This window comes from Sorex fumeus, unplaced genomic scaffold (genome assembly GCF_029834395.1).
Source record: "Sorex fumeus unplaced genomic scaffold, SorFum_2.1 ptg000007l, whole genome shotgun sequence".
Taxonomy (NCBI): domain Eukaryota; kingdom Metazoa; phylum Chordata; class Mammalia; order Eulipotyphla; family Soricidae; genus Sorex; species Sorex fumeus.
This window is the reverse complement of record NW_026606064.1, coordinates 42,194,083-42,221,438: the sequence shown is the minus strand read 5'-3', so window position 1 is coordinate 42,221,438 and position 27,356 is coordinate 42,194,083. Positions and strand designations below refer to the sequence as shown.

At 37.9% G+C, this 27,356-nt stretch overlaps 1 protein-coding gene and 1 pseudogene across 3 annotated transcripts in view; one reads left to right on the top strand and one right to left on the bottom strand.

Moving 5' to 3' along the window:
- The window catches only part of RGS7 (regulator of G protein signaling 7), a 468,689-nt gene that overhangs the window by 159,402 nt on the left and 281,931 nt on the right, over positions 1-27,356 (bottom strand). The gene's annotated exons all lie outside the window — the stretch shown is intronic.
- On the top strand, positions 6,250-6,349 carry LOC130017144 (uncharacterized; annotated as a pseudogene).

The following is a 27,356-nucleotide window of genomic DNA, read 5'->3' as shown; positions in this document are numbered from 1 at the left end:
AAAATGTTATAATTTTTTAGTTATATTTTTCACTAAAATAAACTCCTAGTTTCAAAACCAAAAATGACTTTTTTAAAAAAAATTGTATTTATTTATTTAATTAAGATGCTGGAGGTCTTCGGCTGCTGGGGCTCTACTCGGGGTGGGGAGGGAAACTCAACCCGCCACCCTCCAAGGGGCCCCAGTAAGGACAGCCAGACATGGGGGCAGGAGACTCTGTGCTGTTCTCTTCTGGAAGCTGGGTTTTATAGTCTCTGGGTCTTGTCCATTGATAGGATTACCTGGCGCCGGGACCCTTGCCTACTGGAAGATGGATGATCTGTGTGGAGGATCTGGGTGGGATGCCAAGACACAGAGACTATAAAACCCAGCCCCCGGAAGAGAACAGCGCAGAGTCTCCTACCCCCCGCGCCTGGTCGTCCTCGCCAGGGCCCCTTGGAGGGGACCGGGTTGAGTTTCCCTCCCCGCCCCAAGCAGAGCCCCAGCAGCCGACGACCTCCAGAACCAGCCACAACCATGGTGAGACCACTCTCTACACGCATGAAAGAACCGGCAGAGGAACAAAGGCATGCAAGTCCCGGGGTTGAGATCTTAAAGCCTGCTCGGATCGGGGCTGAGCATCCTCCACCCAGATCCTCCATCTTCCAGTAGGCAGGGGTCACACCCACCAACTGCCCCGAGCGCCAGGTAATCCCATCAATGGCCAAGACCCAGAGACTATAAAAGCCAGCTCCTGGAAAGCTGCATTCACGGCAGCGCGGCATCTTATTGTCTTGTTTTTACTTTGGACAACCTGGCAGGCTACTGAATGTAACCTGCCCACACGGCAGAGTCTGGCAAACTCCCCGTGGCATACCCAATATGCCAAATACCAGTAACAATGATGGGTCTCATTCTCCTAATCCTGAAAGAGCCTTGAATATGGCACTTTTTAAAATCTCAGGGCTAGTATGAAGGAGATGTTACTGGTGCCTGCTCGAGGCAATTGACAAACAACAGGACGATCGTGATAGTGATCATGATGATTAAGATGCAAATCAGTTTGCATCTTCGAATGCAACAGTTATGTGGACCTAGGTAGAGAAGTCAGCATGATGAATGACCTTGCACCGGAGTTGTGCAGGAGGAAGAGAGTAGCTTGGAACGCTTTCCTGAGCATAGAATAAATAGCTAAGAGGACAAAGAACCTCCGACTCTGGGCACATCTCTTCAATTCCATTGTTCTTCCTGCATTAACATACGCCCCAGAGACCTGGGCCCTACAAAAAAAGAGGACACTATTCAGGTCTCCCAAAGAGGAATCGAAAGAACTATGCTTGGAGTATCACGCTTCACTCAAACGAGAGAAAGAATCTGAAGTTCTGACCTCTGTAGATGATCAAGAATCAGGGACACTGTCTTGTTTGCCAAGGTGTTGAAAATCAGATGGACAGGACACATAATGAAATTTGGAGACAACCGCTAGACTAGAGCCATTACTGACTGGATTCCACGGGACATCAAAAGACCATGTGACCACCCACCTACGAGATGGTCAGCCTTCTTTGTCAAGACCTTGAATGATCGGTTTGAAGCTCTTTGTGTTCCTAGAATGAGCAGACACCATTGGGCTACACTAGCAGGCGACAGGGACGAATGGAGACATTACTGGCACCTGCTCGAGCAAATCGATGAGTAACGGGATGTCAATTGATCAAGATGCTGATTTACAAAGCTTTTTCTAATAGAATTGTTTCAGGAATACAATATTGTAACACCAATCCCACCACCAGTGTCCCAATATCCTTGTCATCTTTCAACCTGCCCCCTTGGCAGGCATATAACAAATTTATTTCATATTCCTTACTTAAACAAAATTTGAAGAAATGGCAAATGGAACTATAAGAAGATAAATCAACAAAAGTCAATTTACAGTGATTAGTTGTTATATGATTTTAACTTATGTAAAAAAGAAAATTAAAATTATTTAATACAAATATAGTACACTGCCTATCTCAGTTTACATAACTAACTTTTCAACTCTGTCATCTAAAACATTGTAATTATTTTGTCCTTAAAATTTATTGGAGTAATCATCCTATCTTTCCTCCCATAAATGACGTTTCTGGTTTTTTTGGGTTTTTTTTTTTGTCCCATCATGGTAAGCATATAACTTCAGCTTTTAATCACAAAGGAATGTTTCTTAAAAAGAGAGAGAGAAAGAGAGAGAGATAGAGAGAGAGAGAGACAGAGACAGAGACAGAGACAGAGACAGAGACAGAGACAGAGAAAAAAAGTTCAGCATAGAGGGTAGGGCGCTTGCCTTGCACACAGCCAACATGGCCGACCCGAGTTCGATTCCTTCGCCCCTCTCAGAGAGCCCAGCAAGCTACCGAGAGTATCTTGCACTCACGGCAAAACCTGGCAAGCTACCCATGATGTATTCGATATGCCAAACACAGTAACAAGACTCAAAATGGAGACGTTACTGGGCCCGCTCGAGCAAATCAATGAACAACGGGAGGACCGTGGCCATGATAGAGGGAGAAGGAGGGTTGTGTAAGGGAAACTGGGGACTTTGGTGGTGAGGAATGTGCATTGATGAAGGGACAGGTATTGGTATGATTGAAACCAAATCATGAACAACTTGGTAACTGTATATCTCAATACAGATTTTTAAAAAGAATAAATGATTTCTAAGTAATATACAAAACTTAGAAGCCATAAAATATATGACTGATCATTATGAATTTATCAGAAAAAGACAAACCAGGTCAACAGCAAGCATGATCTACATCAAACATTTTGGAAATAGCCAGAAATAGTACATGTAAGGTACAGCATGACCTGAACTGGTTCAACTGCAGGCAGGGCTGCAGGATACCTGAGCAATGCAAGGAGTGATCCCACAGCCAGCAGTAAGCCCTGAGCATAGCCAGGTGTGAGATACAAACAAACAAACAACAACAACAACACAGAAAGTGCTAGAGGGTAGTGACAAAAAAGGAAAGAACTCTTATTCACTGCTGATAGGACTGTTGATTGTTGCTTGGTTTAGCTTCTATGGAAAATGGTTTGGAGATCTCAAAAAATTAAGAATAGAGCTTCCATAAGATCCTGCAATAAATTTATCTGAAAGGATGGATATGTGTTTTTTTTTTTCTTTTTGGGTCACACCCAGTGATGCAGAGGTTACTTCTGGCTCTGCACTCAAGAATTACTCCTGTGGTGCTCAGGGGACCATACGGGATGCTGAGAATAGAACCCAGGTTGACTGCATGCAAGGCAAACACCCTACCTGCTGGGCTATCGCTCCAGCCCAGAAAGGATGGATGTGTTTCCGTGTTTCAAAGGAAGCATTTTTTATTTCGGGAGGCATTATTGTTTTGAGAAAGTGCCACACCTGGCAGTGCTCAGGGCTTAATCCAGTGCTCAGGATCACTCTTGGTGGCCTCGAGGGACCATATGGGGTGCCTGTATTGACAAAACTGCACTGGATACATACAAGGCAAGTTCCTTGCCCTCTGTATCATCTCTCTAGCTCCTGAAATATTATTCATAATATCCAAGATATGTTCATCAAGAGTCAAGTAGGTAAATAAATTATGGTGTATATATATATATATATATATATATATATAGAGAGAGAGAGAGAGAGAGAGAGAGAGAGAAGATAAAATCTTGCAATTTGTTGTAAATTAGAAGAAATTAAAGCAAGTCATACCAAGTGAAGGAGTCAGAAAGGATAAAACCAAAACTAGATGATCTAACTAATTTTCAGAATACAAAGTAACGAGCTTGGAGAGATAGTACAGTAGATAATTCACTTGCCTTGCATGTGGCTGACTTGAATTTGATCCCCTGCAACCTATATGGTTCCCTGAGTCTCTCCAAGAGTCATTCCTGAATGCAAATGCAGAGTCAAGTGTGTCCCAAGTACTGGTGGGTGTGAGGAAAAGAAAGGAAAGAAAGAAGGAAGGAAGGAAGGAAGGAAGGAAGGAAGGAAGGAAGGAAAAGAAAGAAAGAAAGAAAGAAAGAAAGAAAGAAAGAAAGAAAGAAAGAAAGAAAGAAAGAAAGAAAGAAAGAAAGAAAGAGAGAAAGGCAGGCAGGCAGGCAGGAAGGCAGGAAGGCAGGAAGGCAGGAAGGCAGGAAGGCAGGAAGGCAGGAAGGAAGGAAGGAGGGAGGGAGGGAGGGAGGGAGGGAGCAAAGGAAAGAAAGAAGGAAGCAATCAGGCATTAGGTGGCCCCAAGTGAAAACAACTCTGAGATAAAAGCAAGTGGCCAGGTGGAGAGGGAAGGAATTAGGGGTCCTGGGTACAATTGTGGATGAATCCTGGCACTCTGCTAGTGGGCATGTAGCAGCACTGCAAGTATAAAACAATTACATTGCATGACTATAACCATAATTTCCATACTAAAAAAAGACTTATAATAATAAATAATTTGTTAATTTGAGATAGAAGTAGTTCCTTCAAAGGTTTTTCAATTTCTACTCTGTGGTGAATTTCTCTTCATCTATTTTCCTCTATTAAGTGTTTGACTGTACCTTGACTTCAAGTTTTCTATATAAAATATACTTATAGATAACAGTATCAATAATAAATATAAAATGACATTAATGTAAAATGTATTAATAACAGATAGAGTATTTTATATTCCAGTGGCAAAATGTTGTACAAACTATGCTATAGTCAAATATATAACTAAAGTGACAAATAGTATTAATAGAAACTAAAGGGAACAATGAAAGTGTAAAACAAGAAATCTGATTTAGCTAGGAAACTTGGCAAACTTCTTGAATAGAAAGCATATAACCTACATGTGAATGAGAATTATTGATAAGGAGGTTCTTGAAAAGAAAGTGAGAAAGAGAGAGAGAGAGAGAGAGAGAGAGAGAGAGAGAGAGAGAGAGAGAAGAAAGGTATCTGTCATAGTTGTATGACTGAAACTCAATCATGAAAAACTTTGTATATCTCACTGTGATTCAGTAAAGAAAAAGAGGGGCAGAATTAGAATCAAAATATAAGGAATGTTGCTTAGGCAGGAAGTGAGTCACAATCTTTTATTTTTGAGATGAAAAGAATGTGTCTAGAAAGTAAAAATCTTTTTTTATGCATTGAAATTTGGTATCTTGACCATATATAGGCACAGAGGATAAGGCTCTTGCCTTGCATGTGGCCAATTCCAAGTTGATTCCTGGTACCATCAATAGTCCCTGAAGAAGTAATCCATGAGCACAGACACAGAAAAAGTAATAAGCCTCTAACACTGCAAGGCGTGGACAAAAAAAACCAGAAAGATTCTATAAATATACAGCAGCTGTATAATAAATTGTACATTCCTGAGGTAGATCTATTCTGTTTTACTTATCTTGAGTAATAGAGAAGATAGAAAGTTAGCTAGATCACTGCTTCTCAAATTTTAATGTGTGTATGAATAACATTGTTAAAAATGCAGATTTTGATTCAGTACATCTAGTTTGAGGGCCTAAAATATCTTACTTCTAAAGTGTTCACATGTGGTACTGCTGCTGGCAGCTTTTTAGTAGCACAGACTAGATTCTAAGGAGTTTAAAATAGTTGTGAATGACTTATATGGACTTTTATATTTGAGCATTTAGAAATATAATCTGTTAGATCTCAGAAAAAGAGTGAAACAAACACAAAGATTCTTTTGTTCTCTATTATAAAAGAACTTACACTGATCTTAAATTTGGAATAATTGAATAACTTTAGAGGTTCCAAGATGATGGTACCAATCACAGCTTTTATCAACGTTGAGAATTTCTAGAACATTTCAAACAGTTGGAATAAACCAATATGTGACTAAACATTCAGAAATGAAAAGACAACATGTATGTCACATTTGAATTATTAGAATTATTATTTAAGTAGTCACAAAAAAGCCATATTGTAAATGCTTACAGAGAAAGCAAGTTACAGGGAATAAACTGGAAAGGATAGATTCAGAGGAAAGTTTAGAATGGGGGCCAGAGAGACAGTATAGAGCTCAGGGAACTTGCCTTGCATGTGACCAATCAGGTTCCAATTCTGTGCATTGTTTGATCCCTTGAGTACTGCCAGGAGTTATGTCTGAGCACAGAGTGAGAAGTTACTCTGAACATAGCTATGTATGGTAAAAAAAAATTGCATTGCATTGCATTGCATTGTCCTCCAGTTGTTCATCAATTTGCCCAAGTGGGCACCAGTAACGTCTCAACAAACTGTGAGATTTGTTGTTACTATTTTTGGCATAAATCTAAGCCTTTCATGTGCTCTCTAAGTAGCCTATATCCTAAAATTGAAATAGATGATTAGCATGGCCCCTGAGGAAAGATGACTTGCAAATTTGTGAAAGTGTTCCATATTCTTAAAAAAAAAATTGAATAGTTACATCAATGTCATGTGTTGAATTGCATCCCTCCAAGTTCCTTTCCTGAACTTCTAAAGTCCTAGTCTCTGAGGATGTAACTGTATTCAGACAGGGTAGTTAGGAGAATTTAAGGTAAAAATGAGGTTTGAATCCACTATGACAGTTGTCTGGATATAAAGAGGAAATTAGCACTAAAATAGACATCACTGTATCATTGTATCACTGTCATCCTGTTGTTCATAGATTTACTTGAGCGGCCTCCAGTAACTTCTCCATTCGTCCCAGCCCTGAGATTTTAGCAGTCTCTCCTTACTCGTCTTTTCCAATGCTGCCATATTGGAGGCTCTTTCAGGGTCAGGGAAATGAGACCCGTTATTGTTACTTTTCCATAATTATAGTAAAATAGACATAGAAGGAAAATTATGTAAAGACAAGGAATAGACCAGCCATTAACCAAAAAGGGAGTTAAAAAAAAAACTAAAAATAACACTCTGACGTGATCTCAGATAACCAATCTCAGTACTGTGAAAATATACATTGCTATTATTATACAGTTAACAGTCATGCTAGCACTTTGTCATGGCAATCATAGCACTATGATAGTAAATGAGATAAGTTTGTTTAGTATAGGATGAGCACAGCAGGTAGGGCACTTGCCTTGCATGTTGGTTACCTGGGTTTGAGGCCATGCATCACTTATTGTTTCCTGATACTTTTCAGGAGGGATTCTTGAGTACAAAACCAGGAGTAAGTCCTGAGCACTGCTGAGTGTGCCCCACCCCTTGAAAAAATTTTGTGTAGTAAATAAAATAACGAGATGTGTCCACTCAATCTGGCCCTGAATATTTGCTATAAATTGATAACCTGTTGGTACCATGAATAAATATCTGATGATTATTTCTTTCTATACTTTAAGTGATTGATGAAGACCTAAAGAATTAGACCTCTCCAAGTAGTAACATTTTCAACAATACAGATAAATGTAACGTTTAATTAAAAAAATACCAACAGGGGCTGAAGTGATAGGAAAGCAGGGAGGGCATTTGCCTTGCATGAGGCTAACCCCTGTACAATTCCCAGCATCCCATATGTTCCCCAGAGTACCACCAGGAATAATTCCTGATTGCAAAGCCAAGAGTTACCCCTGAACATCGCTGGGTATCACCCCCCCCCGCCAAAACACACACACACACACACACACACACACACACACACACACACACGTGCTTTCCAAACCTAAAAAAAAAACAAAAGAAAATCCAAGATGAATTAAGAACCTATTTTGTGTTTCTCTGTCTCTCTCTGGTTGGTTCAACAGAAAGGAACAATTATTGATGATTCATAATATACTAAGAATGAAGCTTCATTTTTTACATTTACATTTTATTTTGCTCTTCTCCCTAGAGGAAAAGGCCAAGAGGCAAAAATTAAATTAAAACTCACAGATCAAAAGCTTAACTTTGCTTCTAAAAATGCACCTATATCCACAAGACAGCCCTCTTGTGGTTTTGTTTCTTTCGCATTAATGGTCTTCTGGGTCAATGCTCCAGTTTCCTGCAGATCCTATCAATGTGTCTCATCTGGGAATCTCAACATCTAAGATATTATAACAGGGCAACCATGCAGACTAGCTCCCAAGAAAGAGATGATGGGCTTAATCAAACTTTGATCCTCTCATCAGAAGTACTGTCATCACCTTTTTTCCTACATATAGCCTGATGCCTGTGAATCTGCATAATCTGCTTTCAAAAGCTGTGCGCTGTTATTATTCAGATTGTTCTGGGATCTAAGCAGGATTATATGTGTTTTTTCCCCTATAAGATTGAGTACAAAACTCAAAAGAAAAGTTTCTCTCAATCAGAGAAAAATCTTTAAAAAAGATCTGAGGGAGTAGGAAGAGTACATCTTTTCCAGTAAGTATTTCTAAAAGTAAGATTTTGTTATTTTATTTTTAGAGTTACTATATTGAAACATTCAGTGTTTTTGTTAACTTCCATAAATGTGTAGAACTCATCCTTCCAGAATAATCCAGACTTAGGGAATGTGTGAGTATGAAATTGAGCAGTCTTGTTAAAGACTCCAGTGAGTCTCCTATGTCTGTTTTAAAGTAAACCTGTGACAGAGAGATAGAAAAGTCTCCTAAAAGCTCAGATAGAGAAGAGAGCACCAAATAAAGGGTGTTGTGAAGACCCTCCCAGGGTGGGAGAGACATGCTAAAGTGGTCTATAGACCAAACATGACTGCCACTTAATGCCTCTCTGGCAAAACACAGTACCCAAAAGAAGAGAGAGAGAACAGGGAGGAATGCCCTGCCACAGCGGCAGGGTGGGACGGGGGGGGGAGGATGGGGGGTCGGAGGGATGATAGGACCCGTGGTGGGGGAGGATGGGCACTGGTGGAGGGATGGGTACTTGATCATTGTATAACTGAAACCCAAGCACAAAAATTTGTGAGTCTATAAGTATACTTCATGGTGTTTCACTAATAAAAAATAAATGATAAAAAAAAATAAATAAATAAAAAAAAATAAAAATTAAAAAAAAAAATAAATAAATTGTTTACCTCACAAAAAAAAAAAAAAAAAGAAAAGTCTCCTAATATCTCTGTGATTTAGAACACCTGTCTTGAGTTCACAATTAAAATCCCTAAGGCCCCAAATATGGCCCTGGCAGTACTGCTCTCAAAATTCCTGTTGCCACAAAAATTTTCTGGCCTTGCAACCAATTGTGTATAAGCACCACAAAAAAAGGATGTGAACTCTCCCCCCAGGTAGGCACCACAATGAAAAAAAAGATGTGCTAGTGCCACAGCTATGTAGTATATACCTTGGCAAGCATATGGTAAAGCACCAAGTGATCACCCCTTACCAAAGAACACCACAATCATAATGTGTGTACTTTACAATAAAGTCTGAAATCCCCACATAAGTGCAAACACTAAAAGTGGTGTGAAAAACTTAAGGAGTAAAGTGGCTGAGTGCATCCACACTACAACCAGATATGTGGCTGCAGGCATGCACCACAACCAGACCTGTGTGCAATTCCCAGTCATCACAAACACAAAGATGACAAGAACAACAAGAATGGGGGTGAGAAAGGCTGCAGATTTTAGAAAGAGAGAACATATGATATCTGGAGGGGGAAAATAGTGCCTGAGGCCCATTAATGGTGAGCAGAGAAACTAGATGAGAATTAAGATTATGTTGCATACTGGGATTTTCTCTAGTAGAATATCTCTGAGTGAGGTGGACAGTAATTGACAACATTGTTGCAGTTGGGCAGGAGTCGAGTCAGGAACAAGAACACCACGCCAGGAGAACAGACCATACACTTTATCACTTTTGAAAAATTAAGGTGTATTTATCTAGGAGACTGCACTGTCAGTCTCTGCCCCCGCGCCTGGGTGTTCCTTCCCAGAGTCCCTTGGAGGGGAGCGGGTTGAGCTTTCCTCCCCGCCCCGACCAGGGCTACGGCAGCCGAAGACCTCCAGGACCAGCCACCACCATGCTGAGACCACTCTCCGCACACATGAAGGTACTGGCAGAGGGACAAAGCCACGCGGGTTCCGGGGCCGAGACCTCCAAGCCTACTCGATTTGGAGTCGAGCATCTTCCACCCAGATCCTCCAAATTCCAGTAGGCGGGGGTCACACCCACCACCTGGCCCCCTGGCGCCGTGTAATCCCATCAGCGGCCAAGACTCAGAGACTATAAAATCCAGATCCCGGAACCGCGCGGCCACATTCGCGGCCGCGCGACATCTTATTATCTCATTCCTACTTTGGACAAACTTGCAGGCTATCGAATGTAGCCTGCCCACAGGGCAGAGTCTGGCAAACTCCCCGTGGTCTACCAAATATGCCAAATACCAGTAACAATGATGGGTCTCATTCTCCTAAAGAGCCGTGAATATAATCTCAGGGCTAGGATGAAAGAGACGTTACTGGGGCCTGCTCGAGGCAATCGACGATTAACAGGATGATGAAATGAAAATGAAATTTATCTAGGAAAGTGGGTAATATTCCAAAGTACACTAAGACAACACCTTGGTTAAAACCTGTGGAGGACTGAGACCCAGACCAGTACTTCAAGCCAATGAGAGACCTAAAGTCTCTCCTGAAAAAGTATGTATCATGGAACTACTCCTATGAGCATGTCACAGCATAAAAGGAATGAAGGAAAGAAGGAAAAGGGAGCTGTGATAAAATCAAATAATAGTAAGTCATCAGGAAATGACAGGATAAACAGGAAGTGATTCAGTTATTTTTAACTGGAAAGATTGAAACATATTTCCAGGCATCATCCCTCATTCTGGTCCTTCATTAGTCAGTGAAAAAAATAGAACTCATGAGAAAGTTCAGATCAGTTATAAAGAAATAAAAAGATGTATTTTTTAAATTATCATTGCCTTGTTGTGAATAATTTTAAAAATCTGCAATGGGACTCTGAAAGGAAATTTTGTTCTATTTATAACTCAGGAAACCTACTCTCTGCTGATGACAAATTCAGCTCAATAGATGAGACCACTGCTAAGCAAAAAAAAAAAATGACCTTGGTCTATGGGTTTAAGAAGCTATTACCTCAAATGAATAATGAGGACATTACCTACATCTTTCGAGTTTTGTCACTACAATATTATTTTCAAAAAGATACAATGGCAGAAGGGGACAAAGAAATGTAATGTCTCTCCTGACAGCAGGATTAATGGGAACTTTCAACCTGATAATACAACTTTGTTAAATACAGTTCTCAGAAAATTCAAAGGAATGGTAGCTAGAAGGAGGACTTCCTCCTCAGATAACCTCACTGTCATCAAGACGTTAACTTGAAAATGTTTAATGTATGCTCTAAATAAGACACTAGAGATTCTGTTTCTAAAAGATCTTAGTTTTTAGGTATCATATTCATGTCATTGAACTGAACAGTATTTTAGAAGTTTTCCTTTCTTTTTAAAAAGTTTTATTTTTATAATAATTACTTTTTACACTTAGTGGGTTTTAATTTCAAAAGAGAAAAGAGAAAAGTTCATGACAACATCTAACTTAAAACACAAAAGCATTTCTATCATCTGCTCAATACATAAAACTTACTAGTCCAATAATCAGAATGGTATAGATAATAACCAATTATATGTGCTGGTAAAATTCCTTGTATGAAACGTTATGTATATATAAATTTTAAATACCAACAATTCATACAGATCTTTTTAAAGTTTTGAATACATGGGGCTTATATACTAATTTTTTTTATCTATAAGAATCTATAGATTTAATTTTTTCTGTTTTTACCCGTCATAGCCAAAATGTTACAGGATTGCTAAAATAACAAAAATTAATGGCTAGCAAGTAATGTGAATCATTTCCTAATGATAGAAACTGCTTAATTTATCTATTTAGTAATAATCTTTGAATATTCTATTGGAGGAAGCATCATTATATTAATGTCTGTAATATAACGATTTTAAATGCACCCAATAATTCTAGTCTGAAATTATTTACGTAAATAATAAAAATAACTATATGAAAACCTGGAGAAAATATAATTCTTGTTCTGACAATTGATCTATTACAGAGTGAGATAGAAATAAAGACTTCATATCTTATATGAAAGGCAAGAATTTTCATGAAATTACATGAATTATGGTGAAGATAGGTAAAGGTAAAAAGGTAAAGGCCCTCCCATTCATGGATTTGCTCAAGCGGGCCCAGTAACGTCTCCATTGGAGACTTTGTTGTTACTGTGTTTGGCATATCGAATACGTCACGGGGAGCTTGCCAGGCTCTGCCGTGTGAGCGAGATACTCTCGGTAGCTTGCCGGGCTCTCTAAGAGGGGCGGAGGAATCAAACTCAGGTTGGCGATGTTGGCTGCGTGCAAGGCAAACACCCTACTGCTGTGCTATCGCTCCAGCCACATAAAACTAAAAATGTTGCTAGATTTTAGGAAAATCTATTTTTTGTTTTGTATATGTCAGAATATCGACAATGAGTTGACACTTCTAAATCCAAAGACCTGTAGCTTCAAAACCTTTCTCCTGTAAAATCTTATCACACCAAAGGTTGTGTGTTCACGGGCTCACTGGATGGCTCTTTCTCACCGCCTGCGTTCGGTGCTCTTGAGCCCTGTGTGTGCCTGGATCAGGACAGCTGTTCTTTCTCTCAAGCTTGAGTCCCTCTTGCTCTGACTCTCTCCCCTCTGAGTTTATGGTCTTAGTTTATATAGCAATCACATAAGGCGGTGACATAAAGGTGGGTTGAATATTGACAAATCAACAAAGAGAGGTAAGACCACTCCTCCAGGAGATTAACTCAAGGATAAAATCTCATCTAAAGAGATTACTCCAGATTACTAGGAGATCCGCTCAAGGGTGGGATCCCAACAAGGGTGTGTTCTTCCCTCAGTTAGTAATCTATTTAAATAGTTGTAATAAATCTACTTCTAATATTTCTAGCAATGTCATTTTGTATGAGCACAGTAAGAGATATAAACTTAGTTTGGTTCTTCCTGAGAACATCTCACTATACATTCTGCAGTCCTCAGGCCAGGTTAATCTTCCTAGCTCCAGCAGGGTCCTAGTCTCGTCATTACTTACTTTTGGATCATGACAGCATTTGTCCATGATCATGCCCTCAACTTATAGTTGAGTATCGTGGCTCTTTGGACTGGCCCATTTCGATGCCAGGGTAGCTCACCACTTGCCCTGGGTCCATTCAGTCCCTCGTCGGGACCCTGCTTTTGGGGTGCTAGGAACTAAGGGCAACTGAGTCAAGAAACCAGATGCCCAGGAGTAAATATTATTTGGAGTCAATCAACTCCCAAGTTACAAAGCATAATATTAACTGTCTTCCTGTGTCCATACAGAAAGGGCATTGCTTACAATACAAGTTCAGTGTCCTTAGATGGGTGTGATCCGATAAACTTAAGCTACCTGGGGAAGGACAAAAGAGTGTTATCCTACACTTTCAAACTCTGAATTCTCCAGTCCATGATCACTCAAATAAATGCCTTAGAAGCTAAGGAAAAAAACATGAGTTTCAATGATGCATTTTCAAATTACCTTACATTATGGTTCATTCTGTTAATCTGTTTATTTGTCTCAGGCTCACCATTCTGTTACAATTTAAAAGATAAAAATAGAGAATTCATTCAATAAAACTTTTTATCCTCAGTTGTATATTTTCCAATATCTTTTATTAATACATAAGGAAAATTTATCTAATTTGGTTGATAATGATTTGCTAAAATATATTATTTTTAGACCATAATTGTTCATTGACAATTATAGCCTAGGTTCACAGAGACACTTAGAATGAAAGTGCATACTTCAAGCTAAAATTAGTTTGGCAAAATGTATATTAAATAACTTATACTGAATGGCAGACTATTATTTTATTATTTTTCAGACTTTATTATTTTTATTTTAGTTTCCCCAAAATTTTGGGACTCTATTATCACAAACAACTGAATTTATTAATATTAATTTAAAGAAACAAATGGAAGGAAACCCTGGTCTGTACCACATTTTAGGGACCCTGGACCTGAAGTGAATGTTATTTTATAATAGTGTATAATTTACTACTCACAAACTAAACAAAATAATCCAACAAGCATTTGCTACAAAGCTACAGTGGGCTGCCCTTCTATAGTTAATAGAATTTGTACATATTACTTTCCTAAGACTATCATAGAAAATATGAGAAGATTAAGGGCTTCCAAAAATAGAGTTTATTCTCTTACGGTTCTGGGGATTAGAAGTCCAAAATGAAGGTGTCAGGAAGGCTATACTCCCTTTGAAAGATTTCATTAAAAGCCTCCCATTTCTTTTTGAGCATTTAATGGGTACAGGTATTCCTGCATTTGCAAAATTTCAGTGATTGTCTCCATCTTAAAAAGACTGGGATTTTCTCTTTGTGTCTTTTTTCTTATCTCTTTACAGGTCTCTTGTCATTGAATTTATTACTCTCATATAATCCAGGATAATCTCATATCTAGACCCATAACTACATATAAAAATACCCCTTTTCTGAGAGATTAATCAATGTTCAGTTATAGAAATTAATATTCAATTATTTAAATTAACATTCAGTTGTGGGAATTAAGGTTGAATAAAATTGGGAGGATACCCCATTCAATAAATTCAATAAAATATATATTAACTAAATTAGGATTGACAATGAGCAATCTTAGTTAAAGGAATAATTTAGTCAATGGTTACATCTTAATGTCTTGAGAGAATTCAAGACTAGCTGGAGTGGAGAAATTTTTATCTTAGTGCAGTTTAATAAAGTATATTTAAAAAGTTATTGGAGCTAGGAAAAAGAAAATGTGATTAACTTGTTTTTCTGTGGAGAGGATCACATTATTTTTCTTCAAAGGTTTTTTTTTTATCTTTCCTCTGAGTAAAGAGGAACTAATGTAGATTTTTAGTTGTAAATGAGAAAGTAAGATACAGGGTAATCCCATTAATGTTTACAGTTTAATTAGAAATGCTGACAGAAATACACACAATATTGGTAGAGCAATTTATTAGTGCTGTCAAAATAGTTGCATTGAATGGTCTTATTTTCTGTTTTGAATTTCAACGTGAACTCCATAACCAAAGAGATTTAATTTTGCATGCATCAATAACAATGGACAATTTAGGCTTAGCTATCCTCTGGAATGCTGAGGCAGTTATTTGAGAGTCCTCATTCTACTGTGATTATTATATTATCTTATTCCTAATTGTTCAGCACACATGTTGAAGGTGAGGTGTAGAGCTTGGTAAATATGAGAGAAAAGAAATAACCATATTTTGTTTTCAAATTAAAAAGGTTGTTATGAAATACAGTTTTCTTGTCTTAATTCACAAGGTGTACAATTACTTTCAATTTTTTGATATATTCTTTTGAATATAATCATTTGCTTTGCTTCTGAGCATATGCATACAATTTTGATGGCAGACATACCTCTGATACAGAGCAATACCAAACTGCACACCTATTTGTCAAGTTATATTGACAAGAAAATTTATTCAGTTTTAGAATAAAAATCTGATATTTGTTAACTCAGCGATTATGTGCAGTTTTAGATTTTCTATCATATATTTCAACTCTATTATGGGGAAAAAAGAAAAGATTATGTAATTAACTAGAATTATCTTTTTTTTCACTATTAAATATGTATATGGAAACATTTCTAATATTTCAGTTGTGTAGGAAAAGGAAAGGTATTCAATTAGTTTCTACTATATCCACAGACCTTATTACTTTTCCATACAATACATATGCTTTATTTAACATGAGAAAATGAGCAGACAACAAGAGCAGACAAGCAATTGAGGTTTTGACTTCTCTAAGATAGAAGGGACTCTCTTTTAAGAGAGAATGAAAAGGAAGATAGCAAATTGCACTGTAGGTTTTCTCTAATGACTGTATTTTTAAGTTTCTTGTTGAAAGTTCTAGTTTAGGTTTTTTTAAAGGCATGAATTTACGAGAACAATAAATAAATTCCATAAAGTTGTCATTTTATGGAAAACTGATAACATGTAGGGGTTATAATACTCAGGACCTCACAATAGCCTATCTTCACAAAAGCCTATCAGATCAGACATTAATCATACAATATCAATCAGACATCAATAAATTACATATTAATAGAGTTAATCTTAAATAATTAAGTAAATTGCAGATATACTACTTGTCATGAATGTTATCTAATAATTTTAACACTTGGATTGTTTTTAGACTTTATGTTCGTCTACTCATTTCACAATTATTCATAAATCATCATTGCTAAGATGGTCACAATATTCCTCAACTTCACTAAATGGTAGACATACTTCTTTCTAATTCTTGGCTTCTGTCCTCCCTCCCTTTTTTTTTTCTGACCTCCCTCCCATTTTTTAAACTTTTTTTATTTTGGTTCACAACCAGCGATGCTCAGGGGTTACTCCTGGCTCTGCACTCAGGAATTACTCCTGTCAGTGCCCAGGGGACCATATGGGATGCTGGGAATTGAACCTGGGTTTGTTTCATGCAAGGCAAAACCCTTACCTGCTGTGTTATCACTCCAGCCCCACCTCCTTCTCTTTTAGCAAACACAGTAGGAAGCTTATGATTAGCAGTTGTTAACTATTTCTCTGCACTTTTGAAGTGCAATCCTTCAAAAGTTCCCCCTTGTTTTATTTATAAGCCAAAGCTACCTCTCAGACACCAAGAAATTATCTCCTGAAAACAGCCATCAAGGGAGACTACAGTACAAGTACCAGTCTCTGTGGGAAGGTAAAATCTAACCATAGTCGTAAAACTACTGATCTAATGTCACAAGATTCAAGAAATAATATTTTTCTTTGATAAGAAAAATTGGCAGACACAGATGCCCTATCATCTTCCTGCCTCCTGTCCTCACCACAACCACTCAGCTCTTTTCAAAGTTGTACATTTTGTGCATTTTGTTTTGACTATACTTTTATCACTTATATAAAATAAAGAGCACCAAAACACACGAAATAATTTATCCAAAATCACACAACACATAGTTAGAGTTAGAAATAGAACCAATATCAATTTAGAAGTTATGTCCTAATTATTATACTTAAAGGGAGAAATAGAATATTTATAGATTTATGGAGGTTTGAGAAGCCAAGTGCCTTCATAATAATATGCTTGAAAGCTGAAAACTATGCTTATTGAGAGGAAGACAGAAATAGAAATATCATTCAAGTCAAGAAGATCTGGTGTGAATCCCAGTGGTATCTCCTTGCAGACTTGCATCTTACGTGATTTTAATTATGGAACTTTAATTTTAAGGTGACTCTAGTTTCTCCTACTTTTGAACAAAACACAAGTGCTCTCACTGCCTAGACCAGGCTTTGTTTGGGGTTTTTTTTCCTTTGGATTTGTGCTTCTTAAATTGTGGTTCATAGATGTGAAGCAATAATAAACAAACAGTTATAGAAGTTATTAAATTGATAAGATTAGTTTTTTAGAAATCTGCATTAACAGAACTATTAAGATAGTATAGGGATTAGGATATGTACTTTGTATATGTCTGACCCAAATTCCATCCTGAGCGCTACATGACACATTATCACACCGATCATTACCTGTTATAGCCCAAGAGGACTCTGACAAACACTGAGCTGGTCCAAGTGCTCCCTGAACACTGGTAGAGTATCCCAGATGGCCCCCATTCTGCAAGGTCAGAGTACCATGGCATCTGTAGAATCTTGCATTGAACTGCTGACCAGTTGGTTCAGAATTGCTTCCAAAGTCTCCCCCCCAAAAAAAACCTCTGGTTGACTCCTAAAACACTTAACATATAGGTTTGATGTTATTTTAATATAAATTTGTAATTCCCTTCTGAAAAATATTCTTTTTAGCTTTTTCTTTGGTAAGAGTAGCCTCTCAGGTGAAATCAATGTTTTGATTTTTATTTCATATTGAGAAATAGTTGTTTTCTATGGTTAACTTGGTTTCTTAACTTGACAATAGTTTTCATTTATTCAATCACAAATTATTTCAAAATTAATGTACCATTAATGTAAATAAAATAAGCTAAAAAGCAAACTAATGAAAGCAAAAAAAAAAAACACCTGATGGTCTCATCTCCATACATGGTCATGTATCGTAATGAGGTTTGGGGGCACTTCACAAACTATTTGGCAACAGTAAAACTTTTCTGAATTCAAAGGCCCTCCCGTTGTTTGTCGATTTGCTCGAGCGGGACCAGTAACATCTCCATTGGAGACTTTGTTGTTACTGTGTTTGGCATATCCAATACCTCACGGGGAGCTTGCCAGGCTCTGCCATGCGGGCGAGATACTCTCGGTAGCTTGCCGGGTTCTCCGAGAGGGGCAGAGGAATCGAACTCGGGTCGGCCATGTTGGTTGCGTGCAAGGCAAACGCCCTAACGCTGTGCTATCGCTCTAGCCCTGAATGCAAAGACCAAAAGTTAATTCTAAAGAAAATGCATAACTAATCTTAGGTGTTTCTAAAAGCACTCCTTCATGTTGCATGAGTGAAAAAAGTTTAAGAAACCTAGCAATCTAAACCATCTAACACAAATTCCACTAATGGGTTAGTGCATCCATAATATTTGCAATCTCACTATATTACTATTAACATAAAGAAAGAAATGTAAATTGATCATTTTCAAAACATTTGTGGGGGCATTTCTAGCGGGCGTTTAGGAGTCAGTTCTTTTGCTGATGATTGAACCCAGATCAGTCATGTGCAGAGCAAACACCCTCCAGGCTGTACTATCTCTCAGGTCCCTATGTGGCACGTATTTTAATTCTCACTGCAATCCTTAACATATGGTCATTATCCAGAATCAAATTTGTGGGAGGGAAAATTTTCCATTTTTTCTATCTCTGCATTATAGATTCTTTATGCTTTTCATTCAACACATGATATGAATGGCAAATGATAATATAGGAATATGTTTTATATGTAATAGATGGTTATTGATATACTATGCAGATATTGACAAGTTTTCTCTAGTATATTTTAACTTTTTTGTACTGTTCAATAATTTGTAATAACAGCAATTATCTGCTTAGTGTTCATTTTTACAATTTGGATATTAAGCTCTTGCATGGTAGTAATCATAATTTCTAATAGTGAATTAGATAAGCAAGGATATACTCTGGCAATAAGAGAGACAAACTTTTATTTACTCTTGCATAAACAAAAATTTATTTTGTTTTTTTGGGTCACACCTGGCTATGCCCAAGGCTTTCTTCTGGCTCTGCACTAAGGAGTCACTCCTGGTGGTGCTCAGGGGGACCATATGGAATACTGGGGATGGAAGCCAGGTTGACCATGCGCAAGGCAAGCATCTTCCCCACTGTATTATCTCTCTGGATACCTAATATTTTTATACTAAGTGCTTTGAAGAAAATCATAAGGATTAAATGAATGACAAAGACTATTGTGTGAGGAGGATAAGTATATTAATAATTTTCCCTTTGGCCAAAAAATATCTTAAGAAAATGAAATATATATATATGCATATATATAATGTATTATCAGAGAAAGGTTGGCAGTCATATGCTCAGTTTGTTTAAATGAATTACTTACAATTTACGCATATCCAAAACCTTAATATTGCAATATTATATCTGTTTCAATATTTTAGCTATAAAACTATAAAAATATAAAATGTTAATATAAGGACACCATCTTAAATCAAAAAATCAACTTTAATATAAAATTTCGGGTGAAAGCAATGAGAGCCAAAAGATCTGCAAAAGTCATCTCAGAATAATGGAGAAGATTAAAAAGGTAAAATCAAGAGAATAAAATTTCTAGAGGATGCTAAATAGAGTTATCGGATGAAGTTTTGAAAGGAAAATAAAAAGCATAAACTAGAAGTTCTGCAAGATGACTCAAATTCCAATATTTTTTCACTGAGACCCACTGGGAGTGACCTGAGCACAAAACCAAAAGAAAGCCTTGAGCACTGTTGGATATATCCCAATGCCCACCCCCATCCCTCAACACACATACAAAATAATAGTAGGCCAAACTGATTGTGCTCAATTTTTTTTTAGCTTCAGGCATAGATCCTAATGCCTTTTATCAGTGCTTCTTAATGAAATTTAGAAAATTTATATAATGCTAGACATTCATTTTAAATGGAAAAAACACCAAAATCTAATTTTTAATTTAAAAATAAGGCTGAAATAGGCTCTAGAGTTGTTTTGACAATTTTAGTGGTAAGACCAATACTTCGGAAATGAGTTTCACACATCTGCTATAGAGCTTGTTTTTGCTGTTTGAGAAGAATATTTCAAGTGACATCTGCGAAGTTAAACCTTCAAGATAAATGTTAAAATATCTTAACAAGAATAAATGTTATGATTATTCAATTATCTTGCATACAAGGTCTGATATATCATTGGTTTTCCTATCATGTTGATCTATTTATTGCTAAATGGAATAATTCCTCCTAAGGGGAGTAATATACCCTTACTGACAGTCCCCAAACTCAATTTCAGAGCATCTACACACTGATGTATTATGCAGAAACAGTGGATTATGTGCATAAGGTCTGATGTAAAAAGCAGCTTCCTGAAACACAGTGTTTTCTTGATTTTATTTCATTTATTTTTGATGGCATTTACCTTTTAAAATATGATCCATTGTGGCAATAGGTGAAATGGAGAGGCAAAAGTAGCAGACTCCACTACACTGAAGATGGTTCTGCAGCTTTCCCTTAAATTTTTCCTGAGTGACTTATAAACACGTTAAAGCTTCCTTGTTAGTTTAAGAGCATTTGATTAAACTACTATATGGAGAGCAAAGATTACTCTTTTTAGATTTCCACTTTCATACTGATGCTTGCAAATTTATTTAAAGGCATGACCTAAGCGTACTCCTTTCCCTCCTGCTCTATCAAGGCAGTAGCAAAACTGTATTTATATAGAAGCTTACAGGTTAAGACAGCAACAGGGACATTTGGTATTGATTTGTAGGTGTGAATTTCTACCATTGGAGCTCTAGAATACACTTAAGTTAACACACACAAATGCACACACACCACCACCACAACTACCAACACCACCACCAGTACCAGCATCATCATAATCAATGATATGATAGCTACACTTGCATTCAATTGTGAAAATTCAAATATGGCCTCCTTAACTTTTATTCTTCTTATTGCTCCTATAGTCATGTCCTATTGACTGTGTCAATGAAAAAAAAACTCTCAAATCTGATTCATTCTGATCTTATCTATCATCACCCTGATTTAAGTAACCATAATCTCTCCCCTAAACAATTCAAACCATGAGCATCTTAAGGGATATCTCAGCATTCACTTTTCCTCCTACAGTCATTAACAATTTTTGCACAAATGCTTTATTTACTTTTTAATGTAATTTCTTGCAAATTTTACTTTTGCACTGTGATTTAGAATAATGCTTATTATAATAATAATAGAGTTTCAAGAAAACAATGTTACAACATCATACCAACTGAGAATGTCAGAGTCCAACATATCTAGGAAAACTGTCTTGAATTGTTTTTAAAAAATGATCCTTTAAAACTTTGGTACATCTACACAATGGAATACTATGCAGCTGTTAGAAAAGATGAAGTCATGAAATTTGCATATAAGTGGATCAACGTGGAGAGTACCATGTTGACTGAAATGGGTCAGAAAGAGAGGAACAAACATAGAAAGATTGCACTCATTTGTGGAATATAAAGTAACAGAATGGGAGACTAACACCCAAGGATAGTAGAGATAAGAACCAGGAGGATTGTTCCATAGCTTGGAAGTCAGCCTCACATGCTGGGGAAAAAGACAGCTCAGATAGAGAAGAGGTCATTAAGTAAAGGATGCTTAGAGAGCCTGCTCAGGATGGGAGATGTGTGCTGAAAGTAGACTATAGACCAAACATGATGGCGATTTAATGCCTGTATTGCAAACCACAACACCCAGAAGGAGAAGGAGAGAGCAAAAGGGAATGTGCCTGCCACAGAGACAGGGGGAGGGGGAGAAGGGACGGGATAGGGGTGGTGGTGTGAGGGATACTGGGACCACTTGTGGTAGAGAACGAGCGCTGGTGGAGGGATGAGTACTCAATCATTGTATGACTGAAATCTGAAACTTGGGACGAAAGTTTTTAAGTCTGTAACTGTAGCTCACAGTGATGCATTAAATAATAATAATAATATTAAATAAAAAATAAATCACCATTTAAAATAATATGCCTTTTTAAATATCATAAAATTGCAGTAAAAAAGAAACAGTGTCATTTGGTTCATATAGTCTTCTATTATTTCATTCCTATGATATTACCTATACAAGTAAATATCTGGACTATACTTGAAGCTTTGTGTCACTGTCACTGTCCACCAGTAACGTCTCCATTGTGAGACTTGTTGTTACTGTGTTTGGTATATTGAATACGTCACAGGTAGCTTGCCCAGCTTTGCTGTGCAGTGATAAACTCTCGGTAGCTTGCTGGGCTCTCCAGGGCGGAGGAATCGAACCTGGGTCGGCCTGGTCGGACGCGTGCAAGGCAAACATCCTACCTGCTGTGCTATCGCTCCAGCAGCTTTGTGAGAATTCAAAATTTCTTAAGACAGTATACTACAACTTTAGAAAACTCTGATGGAAAATTCATTCTTTTAGTTTAGCCAAAATATCTCTATAACTTCTATCCTTTGGTTCTTGTTCACACTCATGCAGTCTTGCAACTATAAAAATTCTTTTATATTTTAATTAGTAAATATTTAAAAACTTATCAAATTCCCCTGAATTATCTCAATAGTCTTCAATAATGACTTTTTATGCTTCGTATTTTTGCTTCAAAATGGGAACAGCCCTGTCATGTGTTCTCTGTAAATAAGTTTTCAAAAAGTAAAATGTAAAGTAAAGTAAAATGTAAAGGCCCTCCCGTTGATCATCGATTTGCTCGAGCGGGCCCAGTAACGTCTCCATTGGAGACTTTGTTGTTACTGTGTTTGGCATATCGAATACGTCACGGGGAGCTTGCCAGGCTCTGCCGTGCGGGCGAGATACTCTCAGTAGCTTGCCGGGCTCTCCGAGAGGGGCGGAGGAATAGAACTTGGGTCGGCCATGTTGGCTGCATGCAAGGCAAACGCCCTACCGCTGTGCTCTCGCTCCTTGGCCCTTCAAAAAGTATAGCTGAATAAAGATATAAACCAAAAGTCTTCCACCAAATACAATTTTCTGGAATAATCACATTCAATATTTAAATGCAAGAGATATAAATGTAACAGAGGATTTTACAATTCATTTTGGGAAATAAAGGGCACAATGATTTAAAAACATATTAGTAGGAGTTCATAGACGAAATATTTAGCACCACACCCTCCACCTTCCTCACAGTCCCAAGATTCCTCACACACTCTCCCCACAGCCATGAGACGCTTTGACTGAAGACAAGCTCTGTTTCTGTTGCCTTTAAGCATTTGTTATTCCCCTAATCTATTTCTTTATACCCCACATATAAGAGAGATCATTCTGTCATTTTCTGAAAACTTCCTGACTAATTTCACTGGAGAGAAAGTTCATCTCCAGCTCCATCACATGGCAGAAAATTCATGATTTTGCTTTTTATTACAAATTAGTAGTATTCCATTTAGTATATATGTACCACAATTTGGTTATTCAGTCATCTGATTTTGGACACGGGTTGATTCCAGATTTAGGCTTTTCTGAATAATGTTGCAGTGAACATATGAGTACAGATGTCTTTTTCAAGTTGTGTTTTTGACCCCTTGGAGTATATGTCTGAAAGTGGAAATGCTGAGTTATGTGGAAACTCAATCCCTAGCTTTTTGAAAAGTGTACATATTGTTTTTACAAATGGTTGGACCAGTTGGCATTCCTATCAGCACTGAATGAGGGTCCCAACATAATTTGTTGAAGAGGATTTTCTTGTTTCACTTCAAAAATTTTCACTACTTTATCACAGATTAACTATTCATATACATGGGCTCAGTTCTATTCTATCAATCTAAAAAGTCTATTCTCATTTAATTAATGTTTTCATTACTGCACACTGTTATAATTACTATGGTTTTATAGTACAATTAAAAATTGGAGAGGGAGAAACCTCTCATCTCTTATTTTCTTAGGATTGCTTTGGATTTTCTGGGAGTTTTATTGTTCCACATAAACTTCAACAGTATTTGATCTATATCCTTAAAACATATCATGGTAATTGTTATATGGACTGCATTGACCCTGTGTAGTTTATATATATATATATATATATATATATATATATATATATATGTATATTAGTGAAACACCATGAGGTACAGTTATAGACTTTCAAATTTTTGTGCTTGGGTTTTATTATACAATGATCAAGTACCCATTCCTCCACCAGCACCCATCCTCCACCATCGCGGGTCCCAGCATCCCTCCCATTTCCCGTCCCCCCATCCCACCCTGCCTCTATGGCAGGGCATTTCCCTTTGTTCACTCTCCCTCTCCTTTTGGATCCTGTGGTTTGCAAGAGATGCATTGAGTGGCAATCATGTTTGCTCTATAGTCTACTTTCAGCATGCTTCTCCCATCCTGGGAGGGTCCTCCCAACACCCTTTATTTGGTGCTCCCTTCTCTGTCTGAGTTTCCTTTTCCCCTAGCACGTGTGACTGGCCTCCAAGTCATGGAGCAAAATTCCTGGTACTAATCTCAGCCACTCCTGGGTGTTAGTCTCTCATTTTGTTACTTTATGTTCCCCAGATGAATGCAATCTTTCTGTGTCTATCCCGTTCTTTCTGACTCATTTCACTTAACATGATACTTTCCATGTAGTACCACTCGTATGTAAATTTCATGACTTCATCTTTTCTAACAGCTACATAGTACTCCATTGTGTAAATGTACCAGAGTTTCTTTAACTAGTCATCTGTTCTTGGGCACTCTGTGTAGTTTTTTGGGTGATTGTCACTTTGGCAATAATAATCCTTCTACTCCATAAACAGGGAATTTGTTCCTATAACCTAGAGTCCTTTCATTTCTTTTAGTAGCATTTTAGCTTTCTTTAAATAAGTATTTCATGTTTTTTGTTAAGCTGACTCCTAGATACTTGATTTTCTGTGGAAAAAATGTAAATGGTTGTGTTGACTTTAATTTCTCTCTTCTATTGCATTATTTCCATACAGGGATCCATATATTTCTGTGTACTGAATTTGTAACCGGCTACTATGCTCTAATTTTTAGCCTTTTTTAAACAGAGTATTTGGATTTCTCTTAGTATAGAATCATGGTATCTGCAGAGTATAAGTTTAATTAATTAATTTAATTAATTTTTCTTTCTTGCCTAATTCCTATGTCAAGGACTTCTAGTGCTATGTTAAATTTAGTGGTAATAGTGGGCAATCTTGTCTTATTCACCAATGCATAATACTTGCCTTAATGGTCATATCCATTTTACTTACTTGTCATGTAAGCAGTCCACTCCCAGACAACATGTAAGCCAGGAGCAAAATCTCATCTTATGATAACAACGATTTATCAAAATAGAGGCATATGTTCCAAAATTAATTAGAATCAAACCTTGAGTTTCCACAATTGGAAAATTGGAATGCTTTATTCCACTGTTTTAAGAATCATACAGTGTGTTTATATAGAAGTAGCAATTATAATCTTGATCGTTTTTTGTTCATAGTAAAGAAGAATTTAGAGGAAGAACTTGTCTCATTTTAGAAGTTCGGAGTCCACTTCCACCAGCTTTGCTACTATTTAGTGATTGAGCATATAAGGATTAATATAGCAGCCATTAATGGGAGAGAGGGGATTTTAGCTTGATAAACAACCTCCAACTGCCTTTATTGAAATCCTAAAATATTGCCAAAATCTAAGATGAGTCTGCGCAATCTCCCTGCCATCTTTCTTTGCTTCTTTATTTCTTCTTTCTCTTTTTTTTTAACTTGGTATAAGAACTGCATTGTGGTTTAGAAAACACAAGACAATAGAAATGCTTCATATGCTAAATTACTTATTTTGTTATATTATCTAATTAATCCAAATAGAATTCAGCACTCAAATGTTACTTTTAAATGATTCACTCAGACGGTATAATGCCGCCAGCAGGTCAACCTGTACTTGTGAGGTGAGTGCATCAGCAGCCTGATGGCACCTTCAGACTTCCTTCCAGATACCCCAAAATTGCTGCTGTGCCTTTGGCCATACCCCAAAAACTTGGGGCAAACTTTACTAAGAAAGTAAATGGCAAAAAGTTAGGTATGTGGGAGACACACCCACAAACCACCTCCGGCTCAGCTATATAATTAGAGGCATGGTTCCTCTGGTTCTTGATTGAACTGCTTAACAGCCTTGATCTCAGAGACTCAGAAACAAATCTTGAAACCCAGCCACTTTTGGCAGAAATGCGTCTGGTCCCTGCAGTAATTAACTGACGCTGGGCCACTCCAGGTGGGAATAGGTTTCGTGCCTTGGCCTGTTCCCCCTGGCAGCCCAGTGGCCGCCATTCTTCAGAGGCCACTGGACAGTCAGGTTTGGGCCCTCAGGGATGTGACACACGGAGCCTCACGGATGGTGATGGATCCGGCCCTTTCCTCCCCATCCCAGTGAGATCCCGAGTTGCCACAAAAGGCCACCCACAAAAGGCCTCTCTGACTCCTCATCAAGCTGCTAAATGGCAATGATCCCAGAGTCTCAGATACAAATCTTAAAACCCAGAGACTTTTGGCAGAAATGCGTCTGGACCCAACAGTAGGTTACTGTCGTCGGGCCACCCCAGGGGGGAAAGGGTGTAGTCCCTCGTCTGCTCCTCCTTGGCAGCTCATTGGCTACCATCTTCCAGAGGTCATTGGACTGTCAGGTTTGGGCCCGCAGTGATAAGACGTGCAGGGCCTCATGGGATGAGGGTGAACCTTCCCTTTCCTCCCCACCCCAACGAGACTGCGTGTTGCAGCCCACAAATGGCCTCTCTGGCTCCTGATCAAGCTGCTTAACGGCTATGATCCCAGAGACTCAGGAACAAATCTCAGAACCCAGCAGGTTTTGGCAAAAAATCACTCCAGATTTAATTGTTAAAATTTTGGAATTTCAAAAATCGCTTGGCCACTACTGCAGACATGTGACACCATATGTTATTTATAACCAGCAATAGAAAGTAAATTGTCTACTGTTGCCTTTTTGGCAGATCTGAGTGTTGGGGTAAAATCCCTAACAATGGTGGGTGTGGTGTCAGAATGTTGGATGTAATCAAAGTATGAGAGAGTAATTTGGAAATAATCTGCCTCATAGGTAGGAGGAGGGTGTGGGATGGGGGTCACTATCACTGTCCTCCCGTTGTTCATCAATTTGCTTGAGCAGGCCCAGTAACGTCTTCATCATGAGACTTGTTGTTACTGTGTTTGGCATATTGAATGCGTCATGGGTAGCTTGCCAGGCTTTGTGGTGCGGGCAAGATACTCTTGGTAGCTTGCCGGGCTTTCCGAGAGGGGCAGAGGAATTGAACCACGCTCGGCTAGCTGGCTGCATGCAAGGCAAATGCCCTATCGCT